This window comes from Hyposmocoma kahamanoa, unplaced genomic scaffold (assembly GCF_003589595.1).
Source record: "Hyposmocoma kahamanoa isolate Upper Pololo Valley unplaced genomic scaffold, ASM358959v1 86, whole genome shotgun sequence".
Taxonomy (NCBI): Eukaryota; Metazoa; Arthropoda; class Insecta; order Lepidoptera; family Cosmopterigidae; genus Hyposmocoma; species Hyposmocoma kahamanoa.
The window spans coordinates 203,065-224,433 of NW_020654289.1; positions in this window are offsets into that span (position 1 = coordinate 203,065).

The following is a 21,369-nucleotide window of genomic DNA, read 5'->3' on the forward strand; positions in this document are numbered from 1 at the left end:
TCAGCCTTGTGTTACTAATGACGAAGATTTCAACCGTTTGTTGTTTCATACAGAAGTTCGTTGGCTATCAAGAGGCAATTTTCTGACTTGATTTTACAACCTGTTTGACTCTGTGGTAGAGTCCTTGGAAACTAAAGATACACAATTACGCAACAAGCTCATTACATCAAAGAATGATATAGCTTACATGACAGACCTGTTCAACGATGATGATGATGTTCAACGACCTTGAACGATTATTCAACGACATGAATCACCAACTGCAAGGCGATGAACTAAATTTAATTAAAACAAAAAATGTCGTTGCTGCTTTCGCAGCCAAACTGCTTCTACACAAAAGAATACGGGCAGACGTGAGTTTCACAATTTTCCGAATTTATCCGTATCCTGCAGTAACGACGACTTGTTTGCCTACTGCCAACATTTGGAAAACCTTCACATTTACTTCACCGAACGATACCAGGACATTTTGAACTTGGAAATACCAGACTGGGTGTTGGGTTCGTTTTCAAATGCCAACACAGCAATATCACCTCAGCTGGAAGAAGATCTTATAGAATTGATAACGAACGAGGAAATAAAAATCAAGTTCAAAAATGGCTACCAAGAATTTTGGCTACAAAAACCGAACCCGCAATTGTACCCTGGATTGTGGTCAATCGTTCAACGATTTTTGATAGCATTCCCATCGTCATATTTGTGTGAACGTGATTTTTGTGCTGTGACAACGCTGCTCACTAAAAAGAGAAATCGTTTGCATGTTACCGAACGTGGTGACTTGTGACTGTTCTTGAGTAATTTTTTTTTTATTGTGACTCGGCAAAATGACTGCACCGCGCCTGATGGAAAGTGCGAATACAGTCCAGAGATGAGAGTAACGGATGAAAAACACAAATATCTTCACTCCGTCACTATCATTTTGCCGGTCTGGCCAAATGCTTCTTCACACTACGTTTGAAGGACCCGATGTTATAGAGGGGAGGGAATACATGCGCCGGGAGTTGGTTCCACAATTTGATAGTTCGGCATAAAAACGAATTGCCAAACTTTTTAGTGCGGGTCGGTATTGAACTGACCGTCCAACTGTGGCAACGCAGTGGTCCACACGGGTGGTCCGCTGATGGAAAGGAGAGGAAGGGCTAAGGTTAACCGTGGTACAGGCGATAGAATACGCTAAGAGACGCTATATCTCTGCGAAGCTGTAACGACTCCGCATGCTCAGTTACATGAGGATCGTTGACAACACGGAAGGCGTAGCGCTGCAGTCCATCTAGGGCATCGAGCAAGTACTTGGCAGAGCCGTCCCAAAGGTGCGAACAGTACTCCATGCTGCTTCGGACCTGAGCTTTATACAACAGGTATCGCAGCTCTGGAGTAAAAAATTGGAACCTGATATCAACAAACTTATTAAACAGCATTAGTTTCATCCTTCACATTAGTTTTTATATTAGAATCGATTATGTTTGTTTTATTTTGAATAAAAGATACTCTGTCTGAATACTATAAAGTTGCGTTTCAATAATCATTCTCATTGGCTTTATATATTGTTTAGATTATGGTTATAGTAAAAGTCTCGCTTAGAATTAATGTTTAATATCCGCTAATATAGTTCATAATAATTAATTTAATTTTAAGTTTTGAAGTTGGTGAAAAAATGGGGGCCCTGAAAAATAAAATTATTTTTTTATTAAAATTATTTATTCTCAAAGTGGGCAGTACACAAAATAAGTTAGGGAACCCCTGCCCTAGCGGATATTGCTCCTCCTAATGTGCGTCGCGAGATAGCATATGGAGTAGACACAAAAGCAGGAGGTCGATAGTTGGCACCCTTTATTCGGCCACAAGCTCCCACCTGTGTTGTACTGGGTTCGATTCCCTAGTTTTATTTTCCCTATGGGGGTAGAAAATTAAACAAAGAATTACGGTAATTTAAAATAATTGTAATAAAAAAAATTATTTCACGAATTAAAATTAGAATTTAAAAAAACGGTACATATATTTATCACGGGTCGTGGTATCGTGCCTTAAGACTTTAGGTTTTCCGCTACCGAGTATGGTACTCCTCTGTATATTTGCCGACGCAGAGGAAGGGCCACAGGATGAGCAGCAACTGGTAGCCGTTCAGCGGATGTTGTTTCGTCTTAGTCCTGACGTAGTCAAGCTCCAGGTGTAAAGTAATTCAATCTGAAGGTAATTCAATACGAAGGTGATTCAATCCGAAGATGACTCAATCCGGTGGTAATTCATGCAACGGACAACAAACTGGTAGTAATAGTCCTTTTGCCTCCGTTCTGAAAGCCCACGCCCAGACGCCAAAAGAGAATTAGAGAAGAGCACCTACGTAGTAGCAATTGTCGGTGGCGCGACAAGAACGGAGTTGCAGTATAACTTGTGGAAAAATAGATAAAAGAAAGAATTTAGGTAGAAAGGCTGAAGCCGAGACGTTTGCTTATTGTTAGAAAAGAATAAATATTAAATAAGCCAAGGAAAACAATATCTGGTGAGAAAATACAATGAAATTTGTCCGTTATTTTTTGAAATTTTGATGATGTAATCTTCAAAATTTTTCAAACCGTATGGTACTATGGTTCAAATTTACATCATACATATCTATATAATCGTAGAAAGAGCTACAAAAACGACATAGCAGAATTTGGTACAAAACATGAAAATTAGGAAGTAAAAGCGTTAGAAGTGTTCTGTGTGTCATTCAACTTACCCTAAAGCGGGAACTTTCACTTTCACAACTATTTACTTACGTTAATTGTGATTGGAAGAATTAATCTTCGGCTTATAATATAATTTGGAGAATTTCAAATCAAGTAACGGAATTTTTATATCGGGATCGCGGCCAAGCCGAGCGTGGACTGGCTCTGAGGACGTTGAAGCGCTGCTGTCAGCCAGGCGAGTGCCGGCGCCGGTATCGGTTTACCGCGCCCCCCTCTCTGCGTTCCTCATCATTCTAAAATGCAACTTTGTCTATGGTGGTTTTATTGTTTTGTAATCAATTATTATTTAAAAATATGATATATTTGTTAAAGATAATATTTGTGTTCAATTTGTAATACTTTTAAATTTAAAAAACGATTTATAAAAAATAATTTGACAACGTTGTAACGTTCCGTTACAGTGTGACTACCAAGTCGTAAGAGATTCCTTCGACATATCACAGCTATAAAAGGTAGTCCAGAGGACGCGAGATGCAAACTTTGGCAAGCCAAATTCGCTGCTCCTTATGATTTTATTACTCCAGCCGAAAGTGTTCCCACGAAAGACACGAGTTGCAGTGGTCGGTATGGAAATCCTTGAACCGTCTCAAATCACAAGTTGGCCGATGGACAAACAACATTGTGAAATGAGGTTCAATCCGGTTCAAACCGTTCTGCTTGCGGATCCCCCACAGAAATGTGTCTCACTTACTCTCGTGTTCACTGTGTCCGACCAGCTGCAACTGCGAAGACCTGCTAAAGGCAAAAAAACAACAAAGATAGGGGTGGAGTAAAGAAGAGATTACAGGTGGCTGCTTAAGATTTCTACTCGTTTGTGGCATTGACTCGACAAGAAGAAGAAGAAATTTGAAATGACACACAAAACGTTAATATTCACAATTTTGGTAATTTGCGTATCTCTGTATAATTTTTAGTTTGTGTCTAATCACTTAATTGGAGCTTTCAAACGCAATATACTGTTTTATAATCTGCATAAATGCTATCTCAATTTAAATTACTAAATTCTAGAAATGTTCGTCAATTTCATCGCCTGAATTGAAATCGTGACTACCCTTTTTTAAATTTTAATTTTACTCGTAAGATGCTTAAATTTAATTAGTTTTGGAAACCGTTTAGATTTCGGCTTCATTAGCTAATATTGAAAATTGTAAACTCCGTTTCTGATTGTACCGCCCGGCAAAAACTGTTACCGTCTATGGGCACTCAGAACGGACGGAAGATGACCAAATTGTAGCTGTTGGTTTGTCGATTTCTGGAAGAACCTTCCGATTGAACAACGACCTTAACTTTGACAACCTTCAGTTTGTAAAGGTCCCTTCAGCTTGGTGAAAGTCCCCTTGCCATTTGAACGTGCTTCGCTGCGCACGCTAGAGCCGAAGCACCAGCCACCAGCTGTACTTTTCCGCCTGTTGCTTGCTGAGACGTTCGCCACCCAACATCCAGGGCCGGGCACACCTTTTAGGGGAGTACGGAACTCCAGAAGTGGAAACAAATAATCTTTAGGTGGAAACAAATAACCACGGCCCTGATTAAATTTATGTACCTATTTCTTTATATTTATATTAGCTATTTTATTTTTTATTGAAAATTTAAATTTTGTATCTCATTTTTTTTATAATATAATTATGTTAATTATGTTAATAGTTTTAATTATTATATTATAAAATATGTATTTATCTAAGTATTTATATAAGTATAAATTTAATATTTTTATATTATAATTTCTTTTTTTTCTTGTTTTGTTGTGCACATATGCCCGTTCTTTTAATTATAGTGTCCTGTATTTAGGTCTGCAGGAAGAAATTTCTATTAGAAATAAGCAGAACCTTTTGTTTTTAATTTCGCTTGTATTCTTTGTGACTTGTTGTATTTTTCCTGTACAATAAACTATTAAATAAAAAAAAAAATATGTTAACTTTTATCTATCTCCTGGTTTAATTGACCTTGTGGTAGATTAGGAACTGGGAGATAACGAACCCGGTAAAACACATCCCAACCCAAAAAAACACTGTAATCTCACCAGCACCCCTACCCTTCAAAACCGGAACGCAGTAATGGTCACATTACTGCTTGGCGGCAAAAATAGGCGAGGCGGCCGTACTTTTCTGGACGAACTCTTTTCTATTTACTACTATAATATTTATTTATTAAAATTATGTTATATTTATTACCAAATAGGGAAGAGAAAATAAACGAATTTTCTTCTTTTTCTTCTTCAGAAATGCTATACCATCTTTATAAGTAGTAAGTAACTCAATTTATCAATATCAATTCAAAATCTGGTAACTTTTAATAAAATTTAGAACATTTAGTGATATGTATGACTTCCGAGGTAGCAGACAACTTAGTTCAAAGTCATGACTTAGTTAGGAACTTGTTACTTATTTGAGCGATTCAAATAGGCGGGTAACCGCGGCTTTTATTAAATTTATATAAGATGTCTACGTTTTTGCCTATCTGAAGTTATGACCTGAGAAAATACGTTAGCTAGGAAAAAATCCTACAGCTGATAACCACCTCATGGATATCGAGTATCCTTTAGGTATGGTCTTGTATTAAACATTTATTCATAAAAAGTGCCAAAAAATTCTACGTGTTCAACGTAATAATACAAAATGGAGGAAGTTCCAATTTTATTTAAGTCATGCTTAGACGTCGATTCTCCAAATTGTAACTCAATTTACGAAGTCCTAATCCCCTGAGAGCTTGAAGCTTCATATTTGGGCGATGGCTAATAGAAAATCGATGTTCCAGTCTCAACATTGTTTCGAATGTACTAACTGCAACAATTCCACTTCAGTGGCCACACAGCGTCTACTTATTACTTCCGAGATCGAAGCACGAGGGGAATAATTTTTGTATCGATCTTTGCCTAACGAGGAGGGAGTTAAATAAATATAATTTATTAAAATTTTCCTGCTTAAGGCAATAATAATAAAACGTCAAACGATCACACCAATCACCAATGGTACCAATGTCCTGGTAAACTAGGCAATTCCCTGTACTGTGAGTACCAACTGGGTTTACTCCGGGGACATCTCAGAACACCCAGGTGGTTGCTACATTTCAAAGTACGACCGAAATTCAACATAAAAGGTCTTTATTTCATTTTGCAAATACCTAAATTGCTATGGATTGCTATGACGACAACCTGGAACAGCTACCTGCCAAAGTTAGACACGTGTATTATTACTTTCCGTGTAGTATTATTATTTCTCCAAAAGGGTAGGTCTGCAAAACAACTAAGGTTGAAACAACTAAGTTAACTTTTTAACAACATGATGGACGCAGCTACAGACGATATTATTTAAGAATAAGTTATTATATCAATGTACTTTAATGTAATTATTCAACAGATAGGGCCCAACTTCTAATTTTAGTTCATGCCGACTTTACTTTGAATCAATATTCTTTAAATAATAGTACAACAGTATTTGCAAATGTTACACATTACTTATCGACCGACTTAAGAATGACGTTTTCGGTTAGTCAAGCTGGAGGATCCATTAGCTTTACGTTTAATAAATTGGAGTACAAGTTGGTACTCGACGCTAAAATTCAGCGGGTTTAGCCTAGAAGAAATTTAGGTCGCTCAATCAAACACTAACAGCTACGAAATAGTTAATGTTATAGTTGTAGAATATAAAAACCACTAAAAGGAAATAAAATCTAAAATAAATTAACCTCACTCAATTTTTTAAGAAATAAACAACTGATACTGTCAATAGTAAAAAATTGCTTATTCACACCTTTGATCGAGTATTTTTAAACATTTTATTAATGATGATGACAGATGGCGTTACGGCTAAAAAATCGTTGGAAAACCAAACACAAAGATACGACGCAAGCACATAGAAAAGTACGTGAGGTCCGCTGGTTCGTTTCGTGGCTTAGTTGGTATAGCGTCTGGCACGGTATGCTAGAAGACGTCGGTCCGAATCCGGCCGGATTGAAGGATTTTTTCTGTGTGTAGGATATTTGTAATAATAATTATAAGGAACTAGTGGAGTAATTTAACATAAAAATTATTGAATATCAATTCAATAAAATTTTTAAAAGTTTCATAAATTCTGGAGGTGGTTCTTATCTAGAGTCGTTTCTTTATTGTTTGATAACTACGAGGTCTTAAAAGCTAGATTGTGAAATGACCGTGCACTCAAAGTGCGCGGTTTCACAAAACGTGTTAAAAGTAACTGTGGGTGCACTTCACGAGTTTGTCGCAAACTTTAACCGAAAAATTCATAATTTCCAAGATGTAAATGATAAATAATGCATCATTCGAGCCTTACTTCGACTAAGTACATCATATTTCACAAGCCCTTCTGTGGCCACGACGTAAAATACAGGCGAGGTAATCCGATCCATCCATGATTTATGTCAAAGAAGGGTCAGAGCGGATTTCTTGAGCGATATATCATTGTTTCATATGCAGAGCTCTTATGTGAAAATGTTACTTACAATTTAGCTTCCCCAGAAATACGAGGATCATATCAAAAGGTTCAAATGAAAATTGTTTAAGACTTCTGCGATGAAATATGGAGGAAGTACAATATTTATGTAATGTAATGAAATGGAACTAAGTATCGTAGATGAAGGTGTCTAATGGATTAAAAAGGCAGTGGACCTCCCCGGGCCAGGGTTGCGACTGTCAAGGGTGGTAATATGTCGAAGACCTGGTTTCAGTAGGTACTTTTGGATTTTTAATGTAAAACATGAACAAAATATTTGTAATAATAATAATAAATGTTTATTTCAGAAAGTCTTCATAAAATGTTAGTAACAAATATAACCTTATACCTAAGTTAGTAAACACACAAAAACACAAATTTAAATTTTAGTCAATCCCTTCTCGCTGGCTGAGGCTGTTGGAGATGCCACATACGCGCCTCAGCAACGACACCACTCGCTTACGCATGATGGCCTGAAAACCGTCCGTTCGCGTTTCACACGCAAACATTTCCGACGCACTGTAATGGCGCGGCAGCCCCAACAACCTCCTGAATGCGTTGTAATGTTCTCGTAGGGCGTTGTACACATTTTGTATATACTTGATTGCAAGTATAAAATGAGTGGCAGTGAGTTCTAAGGTGGACAATTTTTACGTTCTTAGTTTACCTTGTCTACCTAATGATCAACATATTACTTCTGACTGCCGGCGCCCTACGCTCCCGCTCCAAGTCCACGTCATCTCCAGTACCCAGGTACTTAAGGCTGGAACAGGTGCCAGATTGACGAATTAGGCTCTTTTTAAATTAAATTCCTGATAATAATAATAGTCCAATAATCACAAAAACTGTATATGATTGCTAGTAGACCTTAAATAATTGAGTGTATTGAGCAAAATTATAATTTACGAAGCTCTCTTTATGAAATAAAATTTACAGTTACATCCTTCAAATCGAATAAAAAGCAATTTCTCTGTACATGGAAACATCCGTTGTTTGTAAAATTTACACGAAAAATAGATAATTTGTATTCAAACGTATTAAATTATTGAATGTATTGTTCACTTTTTCTTAACTTATATAGTCCATAAGTGTTATTATTTAAAAAAAAATTCCTTCCCTCTCGCGAGGTCTGCGCTGTACTCCGCCTTTCAGGGTTTGCGACGGGTGGACTGCGCGCGTGTTTTTGAGCAGATTTATTCCACAAAAAATTTATTGCTTTTAATTAATTTCACTCGTGTTTGTGTTAAATTTAATTTCTATATATATATTTGACTTTGTTTTTATATTTTGGATTTTATAAATTAGTTATTTCGTTATATTTACATTGCATTTTTTTTAATAACTACCAAAGACTAGACAATATAGATAACGAAACAAATAATCTCAGTACAGAGACCTAAAAATCCGACCTCAAAAGTACGTGGAATTACATCTATTTGCCAAGTTTTATAGAAATATCCCCTAGTTCGCCACTATACAGGACTTGACACAGGAGACAATAAAAATCGGTTCTCACTACTCAAAGTATACTGAGAGAGAAAAACGCCTAGAAATGGAGAATAGCAAAACCAACCATTAAAATAATTGCTCCTTAAGTAAAATTTAGGCGCTATTTATAAAAATGAATGTTCATGCGTCATCAGCCACCCTTAGAGGTGGATGATTTTCTTCAAAATGAAATGGGACCACTATGGAGGTACCCTCTTTCCAACAAAAAAAGAATCATGAAAATCGATTCACAAATATCGGAGTTATCGCGTAACATACGGAATACACTCCGCGTCACTACCCAGAACACCAAGGCCAAAACCATTTCAGAAAATTTCATTTCCGAAACTGGTTCTACTGGAAATCAAACCCAGGAGATACGGAATTCACCCAGCGACACTTTCCAGAACACCTAGGCCAAAAGCATTTTGGAAAGGTTCCTTTTCGTAATTGGTACTGCCGGAAATCGAACCCGGAACCTTCTCATGCAGTGCCGACAGTGCAAACTGTTTGACCACCAAGATCATCGTAGTTGGACTATTATATGTACTAGTATATTATTTTTATGTAACATCTACAAATCGCTTAAAACACGACCACACTATTCCTGTGAGAAAAAATATTCACTTTATTTAACACATTTGAAGTTCTATATTGTATTGCTATTTCCAAAGTGCGCTCTAAGCAGTCCGATGTCGCTCAGCCAATATTTGCCTTTCAAACAAATATACCTTATTGTTGAGAAGCCAAGTCACATTTTGAAGTGCCCATGGCGGCACAAGCTAGCGACGTCAGACTGCGCCGCGATGCACCGCGGGATACAAAGAAATACCCACTTTATTTAGTACAAACGAAGCTATACGTGAGGCGCACTATGAGTTTCCGGAATGAATAAGAAAAAATACTATAAATGGTTTGAAATAAATTTTTTATTTCTCAAATTATTCTCCGTTAGCGTTAATGCACTTTTTCATGCGAATGAACCAATTTTGAAAACATGTATGCTACTCCTCCGTGACAATCTCTGAAACATGTTTTTCATATTCTTCGACAGCCTTTTCAGGTGATGACAATCGTTGACCGCGTAACTGGTTCTTAATTTTTGGAAATTAATAAAAGTCACAAGGTGCCAGGTCGAGACCGTACGCGGGATGGCTCACAAGGTCAACGTTGCTCACCTTCAACAATTCATTTGTCTGTCTGGTCGTGTGAGAACTGATATTATCGTGGTGCAAGATGATACGGCGTTTACGGTTATTTTTACGGAGTTTGTCAATAACTTCTCGCAAAAAAATGGTCCTGTACCAATCACTATTTACGGTACAACGAATCTCCAAAACAACAGTAGCCATGTGTCCAGTTTTATTAAAAAAAGAAGCAATCATCAGCTTAGAGGCACTTTGCACGCGCGCCACTTTAGTTAGTTTCGGCTTATCTTGAAAGACCCATATGCTCGATTGCTGCTGTGTTTTGGGATCGTAACTATAAATCCATGTTTTCTCACCTGTTACTTTATCCCATACCAAATTTGACGCCCCTTCGTTGAATCTGGTAAGCATGGCATTACACCAAGTGACGTACGACCGTTTTTTGAGCCTCAGTCAAATTGTGTGGGATCCACCGAGAACGCAGCCTTTTCACACCCTAATGTTTGTGTAGTATTGATTGTATTTGACTTTTCACTCCTGCCTATGCCTAAAGATACCCGAATCTCATGGTATGTCACATGCCTGTCTGTTTTGATCATACGGTGCACAGGATCGATGTTTTTATTGTTCACAGCAGCGGACGGGCGACCATCACGAAATTCGTCGGTGAGATTCACATGACCGCGTTGGAATTCTGCAAGCCAGCTTGAATAATCGTCTTGCATGGTGTTTCATCGCTAAAAGCAGTTTGGAGCGAAGCTCCGCTGAGCTGTTAATTACGCACAAAGTCGTAGAAAATCAAACTATGAAAATTTTCACGAGTTAAATCCATGGTGATGTAGACAACCAATTTCTAAAATGACGCAAGAATGTAAGAACAAGTGACAGTCAGATGAAACAAACCGTATTCTGCAGCCAAAGAGTTCCATTTTCAAATGTTGTAAATACTTTTTAAATATTGTTGATGTAAGTGGCCAGTTCCGGAAACTTACAGTGCGCCCTATGTAAAAACCAATAAATGTCATAAACCCAATCAGTGTTTTGCGAAATGTTCTTTGTTGTCACATATACATACATACGTACATACATGCTACACATCACGTATTGCGGCCTTTAAACATTTTAAACATTTTTTATTATTTCAAAATGTATTGTTATTTGGATTAATTTAATTTTACTTATTGGCTGTCTCCACAAATTACTATTTAGAGCACAGGTTTTCCTTTTTTAAGTACCAGCAGTCATATGTACTGGTTCTTTGATACTTACGGTACTCTATGAATGTTGTATTATTATTGTGGCAAATAAAAAAGTATATTATTATTAACAATCATCATCAACGTGTGTTGTGTTGTTGTGATGTGTTGAACATTACAATACGTCACTGAGATTCACACGACTGCGTTTGAATTCTGCAAACTAGCTATAAATAGCTATAGTTGTCTTGCATAGTGCTTCATCGCCAAAAGCAGTTTGAAGTCGAGCGAAGCTCCTCTGAGCTGTTCAATTACACTTAGGGTCGTATTCCAGAACTCTACTCAATGCTCAACTCAGGATCTGAGTATGATTTCAAGCACTGGAAATACGACCCTAATGGCAGGGACTTGAGTATGATTTCGAGTGCTTTAAACCATACTCAAATCCTGACTTGAGCATTGAGTAGAGTTCTAGAATATGACCCTTAAATTCGTAGAAAATCATACTAAGAAAATTTTAAATGTTAAATCCAAGGTGATGTAGACGACCAATTTCTAAAACGACGCCACAATGTAAAAACAAGTGACAGTCAGATGAAACAAACCGTATTCTACAGCCAAAGAGTTCCGGTTTCAAATGTTGTAATTACTTTTTAAATATTGTTTATGTAAGTGGCCAGTTCTGGAAACTTATAGTGCGCCCGATGTAATACTGCATTGCATTCATGTGCCTTTTTTTCCGCCCGCCGCCGCTTGCTGCAGTTTTGTTTTAAAGAAAATAGAAAACAAAAAGAATAAAACCACCACTAATCCAATTAATATCACAAATATTTCCCCTCGTGACGACGAACGTGTGCTTCAACCACAAAATTGTACTCCAACTTCAATTAAACCTGCTTGTTCTCGCTATTTAGATTTTGACGCTTTTTAATGTTAACAATTTAGTTAATAAAGTACCTATTTTAATATACATTAATTTCACCTCGCGCAAAATACGTATCATTTAGTACCTACTTGTTGGTATTTCCATTGGTTAAAAACAAGTTAGTCGCATTGGTCGCAATCACTTTTATTTCTATTTGTTATTAGTCTAAGTATTTACGTATTGTATAAAACAAATTGAATAATACATAAAAGTTATACTTTCGATGACACATAATTAAGTAGTAAATATTGACGTTTGTTAAATGCATTTAAAACGCAGCGAATACAAGTACTTGCTTTAATTTTAGCTGCATACTACTCTTTGCTACTTCTCTTTTATAGATGAAAATAGTAGCATTAGTTGTTAATTGATAGGATATAACGATCGAATCATTGCATGATTTACCTAATACTTTCACTATTTACGCTGTTACGATTTCGACCCTAAAATATTATGTAATGTTTCTTTTTACGATGGTTTATTCTCGAATGTCTCTGAGGGAACAACAATGTAGGTATGGATTGCAAAAAAACACTTATGATACGTCTGTTTTCTAGTTTACAACTTATCTTTATATGACTTTGTGTAAGTACAAGCGCGTAGTCGATAGATGGCGTACGAAATTGTTACTAATTCTTAGAGGTCAAATCGTCAAAGTTATTCGCGACTGTTCAAGCCTTAATCTCAGTGACATGTTTCAGAGGAGGCCATGATTCCCCGCATACCTCCTCAGATGCCGGCTTCCTCCAGCAGCTTCCTAAGGGCGCTCAGCAAATTATTATTTCACCTCACTAGCTCGGAAAGGCGAAAAGGTTTTTGAAACTCGAACTTGCCTATGCACTGTGGTGCACCAAACTTTTCCTTTGGATGAAAAAAAGGATAAAAACACGTTCAACTACGCGATTTGTCGTACACTACTTATTTATGTACTATAAATCCCTTGATATGTTTTATTCTTATTATGGTTGACATTAAATTGACAATGTTAACTACTTGTGTTTATTAAATTATTTTAATTCATGAAAGAACTAAAATAATTTCAGTAATCACTTAATGACACCAAATAAAAGTACAAGCAAGAATAGAATAAAACTTGGTGAGGTGCAAATTCAGAACGCATCAAGATAAACTTTTTCTTTTAATTAAAAAAAAAACTGATATTTTAAAGTTCAACTGTTTTTTTTTTTCATCTACCATTTACCTTGCTATAGTGAGGTGAAAAGTTAGGTGTTTCGCTCGGCTGAAAAATTGTTTTGCGTCTCGTGTCTTGAAACCCTCGCTACGCTCAGGAATCTACTTTTAATCTTAGCTTCCTTCGCTTGCTTAGGTTTCAATACAAGCATGCGCTTCAAATAGCAACTTTGCAGACTTGCATAACATTTAACTATTCATTTATTTCATTTTCGTATAAGAAATATGTAAAGCAAGGTTTGACTACTAATAATTAAAATCCAAAATGGTCACTACTCGGCAAAGGCGAGTTGTGCATGCAAAACAACCAGAATATTATATACTCAAGATTTAACTTACTTATTAAATTAAATGTTTATTGAAAGTCACAATATTTCACCACCATGCGATATCAGAGAGATGACCAAAAGACTTTACAGCCTCGACTATTACGGATTGTCTACTAAGGCCGACATTGGTAGCGGATCTTACATTCTTTAGTAAGTATGATTTGAGGCTTTGGCGTTCTTTGATTTCTATGTCAACGAAGCTAACCTTCGATTCCTTGGACATAACACTGATCTACTACTAACGCTGATCCACTCTCATGCAACTCGTTCTGCCAATCGATTTCAATCAGGCAAGATGTAGCTGGTACTATGAAGGAAAAGGGGGGTATTCGATATATTATTGCACACTTTTTCGTTCCAGCTCTTTGTATCAGCTATTTGTATTTTGTGGTTTGAAGGTAGAATTTTGTAGGCGAAGATTAACTTACAGGTTGTAGTTGTACTTAGAGTAAACTTTAGAATTCCGCTTACGAAGTTGACCATTCAGGTGGAAAACAGAAACGACAGAAGGACTATGCTTCCGATATCTAACCCACCATTTTTGAGGGAGAGGGACGTTTACGTACGGATGTGGAGTGAAATGAACATCAAAGGTGGACCAATCCACACTAAATGCAGATTTTAAGTCGGTAACAATAGAAGTGAGCATTGTGTGTGGAAGCTTCACAAGAGCGTGTGCGTAAAATTTGGTCGTAGAAATATTAACAAGATTGAAATGATCTAGGGAATGTCTAAAAAAAACCTGTACGTACTTGAGTTAAATTTTCAGATGGCAGTTTGGAAAAGACTCAGAATGAAAATTTTTATAGAATATGGGTGCACCTAGTTGACGTCGTTTTTAAGATGGAACTGAGTCTAAAGCATTAAAATTTCACACAAACGGTCTAATCGCAAACGGTTGTGAGTGTGGGTGGTGGACAGTTTGTTGTAATTTGTGAGGCCCATGGATTAAAAACGTTGATTACTTAATTAGAAAGGACAGTGTCTGCATAGACTTCAAGGTACCAGTTAGGTATCATACGTTAAAATTTTTAATTCAATGTTCAAAGTTTCGTAAAAAATTATCCATTGACAAATAACACGTAATGGTCTTCGACACGGACGTCTCTCTGTAATGAGATATTGTTCCTCAAGGTGAACTTTATTTCCTTAAGAGTGCAGCAACTTTAGAACAATGTGCCCTGTTTTCGGAATTGACGCTTCACGTAAATATTTCCACAAGAAACAAAAGCAATCCCTTGAATGGAAGTTCATTTAAAGCTGCTTTGTATAGACAATCGGGTTTTAATTCTATAAATGGAATCTCTTCACCTCCAACCGACTAAGCTCTGGTGTAGATTGAAAGAAAAAGACTAACGTAAAATGTGAAGCGCAAGAAATTTCACTAAAAAGCGCCTGTCGAGTTTTAAACCCATTTATGTATCTTTGAGCCTTTAACGAAAAAAGTTTGATCATAATTCCATTCTAAGTAAAAAAGTAAACAAACCAAGTAAAGAAGGCAATCAAAAGTTGCGTAAACAACTTTTCGACGGTTACGTGAAGAGGGTGCCATATTCCCCAAAAATATCTTATAACATTATGTTAAATCGCGTACCCTCGGGTGCGCTTGGCGAGTGGTTTCGTGTAGAGGCGAGGCCGAGCTGGTTTATACTAACAAATATTGCTGCTGTTAATTTTTACGATCCAGACACGTTGCTCATGAAGGTTACTACTGTATATGCAGAAATGACATTGAAAAAAAAAGGCAAGAAAATATTGACATAGAAAAATTTAACACGATTTATATACAAGAAAATCTTTGGCTTTCGCCAACACATACTAATATTAAAAATTTTATACATAATAATAATTTTAAAAGTTTTTGAGCGTAGGCCACTAAAATTTGACACAAACAATTGGCGTTTTACCTTTAAATTTATAAAATTTACAAATTTAGTCATTTCATACCGCATAAACCGGAAACATACGTATATTTAGCTAAATTAGCTTGGTGCAGCAAGCGAACAGCAGGTGAAGACTAAAAATCAGCAATGCTGAGTCTTGAACCTTTTTGTCCACATCATTCAATTGCTTTATTTTTTATTCGTTTTTTAAGTATTGTGTTCCTTGTGTTTTGTGGAGAAATTATTTATTTCTCTTCTCTTTTTATTTTTTTTTTATATTTTATAAGTTGAATGGTGGCTATGGCTCTGTGACGTCACGCCATGAGCACAGGTACAAAGAGTGCGCGCTCGCCCGGTTGCCGTGCGGGGTCGGTGAGCTGTTAGGCCTTCTTGAGCCACGGGCTTGGGTACCCAATTCAAATTAGTTGATCTTATCATAATTGCGGATGTAAATTGAATCATTAATGTTAACAGAAAACGTCAATATTCGACACTAAACACCAAAAGTACTACGTATCCCTGACAAGTTACTATTGTAAAGTAGTCTATTGTCAGCTCTAGTTCCGCGGGCCTAAGTATACAACACAAGAAAGGCATACTATTAAAAGGACGGGAATTGATCTCTCCCTCTTATAGTTTGGAATCAATAGAGTCATTCGGTGCTGTGTGCCGAGAAAACTTTTTTTTTTCCTACGCTTGTGGAAACTATGCGTTTGGTTTGCTTTAAGTTACTTTTATATTAATTTAGACTGTAAGTACTTCATCTTCATGCTTAATAATAATGCTACAGAAAATCACATCAATTTGAAAAGTACATTTCCTAAATTGGTCCTACCTAAACGAATTGGGGACTTTCGCATCAAGCTCCCAAAGTACTAACTAAGCCTGAGCCACCAAGGTTGTCAAAGAAACATTATTAAATATTCTTTATAAAGCAATCTAAATAATGTACCTTAAAGGTAGGATCAAAAAGTTCTCGTACGGTAACTGAGTAATTTAGTAAATTTGATTGAAAGATTTATTAAAATATGAAAAATGTCTGCTTGTCCAGCTTCAGCGAAAATATATAAAGTGAAAGTAGCACGGTCTCGTAAATAAATTTTAATTTCCTCCACTAACATTGATCTTGAGGAAAATGAAAAGCGAGTGAGGCCAGCCTTAATTACAAAGGAAGATTTCCAATTTCTCCATTTCCTTTTGTGCCGTAAATAAATAAAAGTACTTGGATTGAAAGAGCCCAAATGGTGAGTTCTATTTTGAATTGAGCGCTTGGTATATATAATATGTGCCGCCGTCTTCTGTATGTATGTACACAGTCAACATGAAAATGATCTGAGCTATCAAACGAGCAAAACGTATCGAAACACTTTCAATTTGGGCACTTCGAAACGGGCAAACAAACGCTTGATAAATATCAGAAGGAAAACTTTCTTAAGCAGGGTATTTGGGACATGAAATACCCGACATCCTTTACCCAAATGTATTCAAAGAGTCTGAGAATAGCCGAAAGCGAACGCATGTGAATACATGAAAGCACGGAAATGTTGGTGAAACATCTGTAGTAGACATTTAATTAATTTTGTTAATCGTGTTCTCGTAATTAGAACGTTACAAATTCTTATTGACGTCAAGAAAAATATTTAGTTAATTTTAATTATAACGGTAAATTTGGACCGTGGACGACAGCTACAAGTCAAAACTGTCAAACTTTCCTAATGAGTACAGAGGCTTGGTCATGCGATTTTAATTTGTGATATAGAGAAGTAAATTTAAGCCATATTTTAAGGCAGCCTGTACCACGGTCTGTAGGCCCGAATAGGGCCTAAACCCTTAAAATCTTAAGCAGGGTGCACCCATTATCAGTTGAAACATAAATACACTGAAGTACATATACCAATACGTCGGTCAATAGTATTCTACTAAGCCTACTGCATTAGCAAATTAGCAAGCGAAGAAAGTGATTTACTATAGGAAATGAAACTATTTTTCCGGATTTAAATCGCGTATTACAGGTCCCATGGTCACAGTTGACTGTCAACCGTGACCATGGGACCTGTAAAGGGCCCGAAATGTCGGTTTGTTTGAAAAAACAAATATAGGCGATTTAAATCCGGAAAAATAGTTTCATTTCCTATGTGTAACAATCGCGAACCTAACAACTTGATTTACTATAGTCGCGACATTAGGATGGCGGCTTGGCGATCTAAACTAAGACAAAACAGCTCATTCCTGAACACATCCCATGATTTTAGTCCACACGTACAAGAGGATTAAGTTATGTGTGCTCCTTATTTGAGGGATCGACCTTTATAACCTTTGTAACCTTTGTTTCTTAGTGTTCATTTCGTGCATTTGTGAATGTTCAATGATAACATCCCTCGCCAATGGAGAAGGGAAACACCCCGATGAAACCTGCATTTATAAAAAAGTACCCTTGAAAAAAACCTGACCTAACCTCCGTAAACCAGAATTGGGCCTGCGTGGCAGACTATAGCCTAAACTGTCTCCTGAGAGGAGACCTGTGCTCACCGTTGGGACGTATAATGGACTGATAATTATGATGGTGATAATTGTATTCGTAAATGTGGCTTACAGAATGAAAAGAAGTTTCAAGGCCTTTTCGGGAACACAAATAAATGTGGTAATAATAGTATGATAATGCATCACGTCATTGGCAGCCAATGACGTTAGATCAGCGCGTTCAATAGTATAAAATCCAATCGCGTAGAAGTTGGGTAATCGCTATTGCCGTGTATGGGATGTCGAAACAGCCAATCAGTGGAGGCGAAGGAGTTAGAAATTAAAGTAGAACGAACGGTTAATTGCTTGGGGACTGTAAACGCGCTCGGCACTTGGAAAAAAAGCGTTCGAAGCGAGGTTCCGGGAAATTAAAAAATATCCTTGGTAGGCATTACTCATCACTGAACTACTTTTATAGAAGAGTTAAATCGTTTTCCTGTCGGAATATCTCAGTTTACAAATGTCTCTAGATATTTGCGAGAGATTTATTTATTTGTAAGTAAACACGGTAAATGCAGTTTACATATGAAAGGCGTAAGCGGCATTTGAAATTGAATTTTGGTTTTAATTAAGTTTTAAAATAGAATTTAAAACAGGTCGTAAATATTTTAAACCAGTCATCATCACCATCTTCATCATCAACCCTTTTGCATCTCCCACTGCTGGGCACGGTCTCCTTTCAGACGAGGGTTTAAGCCATAGTCCGCCACGCTGGCCCAATGCGGGTTTTCCGAGGGTTGTGAACCTCCTTCGACGTGCAGGTTTCATCACGATGTTTTCCTTCACCGAAAAGCTCATGACAAATTTCGCATATAAATTCCGAGAAACTCAGAGCTGCGAGCTCAGATTCGAACCCACGATCCTCTGCTTAAGAGGCAGTAGGTTAAACCATTAGGCTACCACGGCTTCCAAACCAACCCACTTCTTCATTCAGGTTCTTAAACCAGTCATTAAAACTTAATACAGCATCCCTGAAAAATTTTTCGAAGTGTCGCTTACATCCTCTATAAATATATTTTTATATATATATCCTCCAGTTCAGCGTGTTGCGCCAGCAAATTGACGTACAAATATTAATTCTGTTTAGTTGAAAGAGAACATGTAACCCTGTTTAAAAAAAATGGGCTACGTCTACCACCGTGATCACCAAAAAAGACGATCCGCCACTATTTTTATTTTTTACTCAGGTGGATTAAGAATGAAGTTATCGTAAGAGAAAAGGGCGTAAGTACCCCCACTTTTATGGTCAAGCTAAGTTAAATGAACGCATTTACAAAAAAGCGTAATTGCGTGTATACGCCATTTCGTTTTGACTACGCTACAATCACTAAAGTAATGAAAAGACGCACGTCGCATTTAACTTTTTAATCCTTCCTCTATCCTTGCATGTAGTTATTGAAAAATGTTAATTTCCTGGACATATGTTCCTCATATAAATAACAGTGAAGTGGAAATGTCACCTTTCATTTAAGTAATAAAAATCGTGTAAATGTCAAGCTGCGTCGTAATGTCGCAATCACAGACCACGTAAATGCTAGTAATAGACTGGTTAGTGGGCAGGGTCTGCGTTACCTAGCTTATCATATGAGTCGTCAACGCGTCAATCGTCGTTCAAATGTGATACATGATTATTTTGTGGAAAAAATAGAAATATGCCGAATTGTACCATTATATCATGTCGCGTAAGAAGCCAAAGTTTCGAAAATACTTCGGGAATGATTTCATTTCATCGGTAAGTACTAAAATTCTGTATTTTCTAATATTTTCAACAATACAATACTATTATTTCGAAACAAAACTATTTTCTTGCAACTCGGTAATAACAATATACATTGGTTGCTAGCCATCGCCGCCGTCAAAAGAACAATTTGAATGACGCTCAATGAACTGCTTGCATTAGTGTCGTGTTACACTTGGTACTGGGTCTGCGTGTTGTAATCAAAATATCGATATGTGGAAACTCTGTATTTAGAAACTCAGTTTTGGTTTAGTTCAACATTTTTTTTATTATAGCGGTAGGTACCAATGTGTAAACATAAAATGTTTACAGGTATTTAAAAGCTAACAATTTTAATTACTGAAATGTTTGGTCCCCACACTCTCAATAGTTTTTTTACATTTTCAATTTAAGTAAAAACGATATATTAATGGAAAAAAAGGAAATATACACAGTCAGGTCATAAGTATTGTCACACAGTAAAAACTTTTCTTTTAGAATGATGGCCACAAAAAAGTTTATTGAATTCGAATTTCGTATTTTTAGAATTTTACTCATTTTTAAATATGGAGTGGACGCTTAAAGAAGACCGTGTTGCAGTTATTGCGTTGCATCGTTGCGGTTACGCGCCAATTCAAATTTTTGACATACTGAAAAATTTGAATATAACCAAAAGATTCGTTTATCGTACCATCAAACGATACAATGAAGACTCTAGTGTAGATGACAGGTCAAGAAGTGGTCGCCCTCGGTCTATTAGGACTCCAGCAGTGATAAAAGCTGTGAAGGCGCGAATTCATAGAAATCCCAAACGTAAGCAGAAACTGTTGGCCCTTCAGATGGGGTTAAGTAGAACTACGGTGAAAAGGGTGTTAAATGAAGACTTAGGGCTTCGGGCATATCGAAGAAAAACAGGACATCGTTTGAATGCTCGTCTAATGGACCTGAGACTGAAGAGATGCCGCGCTTTGTTGAAGCGGTACGCGGGAAAAAAATATCGGGAAATTCTGTTTTCAGATGAAAAAATTTTTACCGTAGAAGAGAGCTACAACAAACAAAATGATAAGGTGTACGCACACAGTAGTGAAGAAGCGAGCAACCGTATTCCGCGTGTCCAACGAGGTCATTTTCCATCCTTGCTCATGGTATGGTTGGGAGTTTCTTATTGGGGCTTAACAGAGGTACATTTTTGTGAGAAAGTTTGTAAAAACGAATGCAGTTGTGTATTAAAATACAGTCCTGACGAACCTTGTGGAACCTGTTTCTCATACCATGATCAATAACAGACACTGGGTGTTCCAACAAGATTCGGCGCCAGCTCATAGAGCGAAGAGCACACAAGACTGGCTGGCGGCGCGTGAAATCGACTTCATCCGGCACGAAGACTGGCCCTCCTCCAGTCCAGATTTGAATCCGTTAGATTACAAGATATGGCAACACTTGGAGGAAAAGGCGTGCTCAAAGCCTCGTCCCAATTTGGAGTCACTCAAGACATCCTTGATTAAGGCAGCCGCCGATATTGATATGGACCTCGTTCGTGCTGCGATAGACAACTGGCCGCGCAGATTGAAAGCCTGTATTCAAAATCACGGAGGTCATTTTGAATAACCTGTTCACGTGCACGTGACGTAAACAGACAACCTGACCGGACATTTGCTAAGTGATGACAATAGACTACTCAGCAGTGCAATGACCGTTCTGAACTAGGCTGCTGAGTAGAGTAGTTAACTTTATGTATACATTTAAAAATAATATTGTTTATAGTCACACACATGTAAATACCGTTTTGTATAAA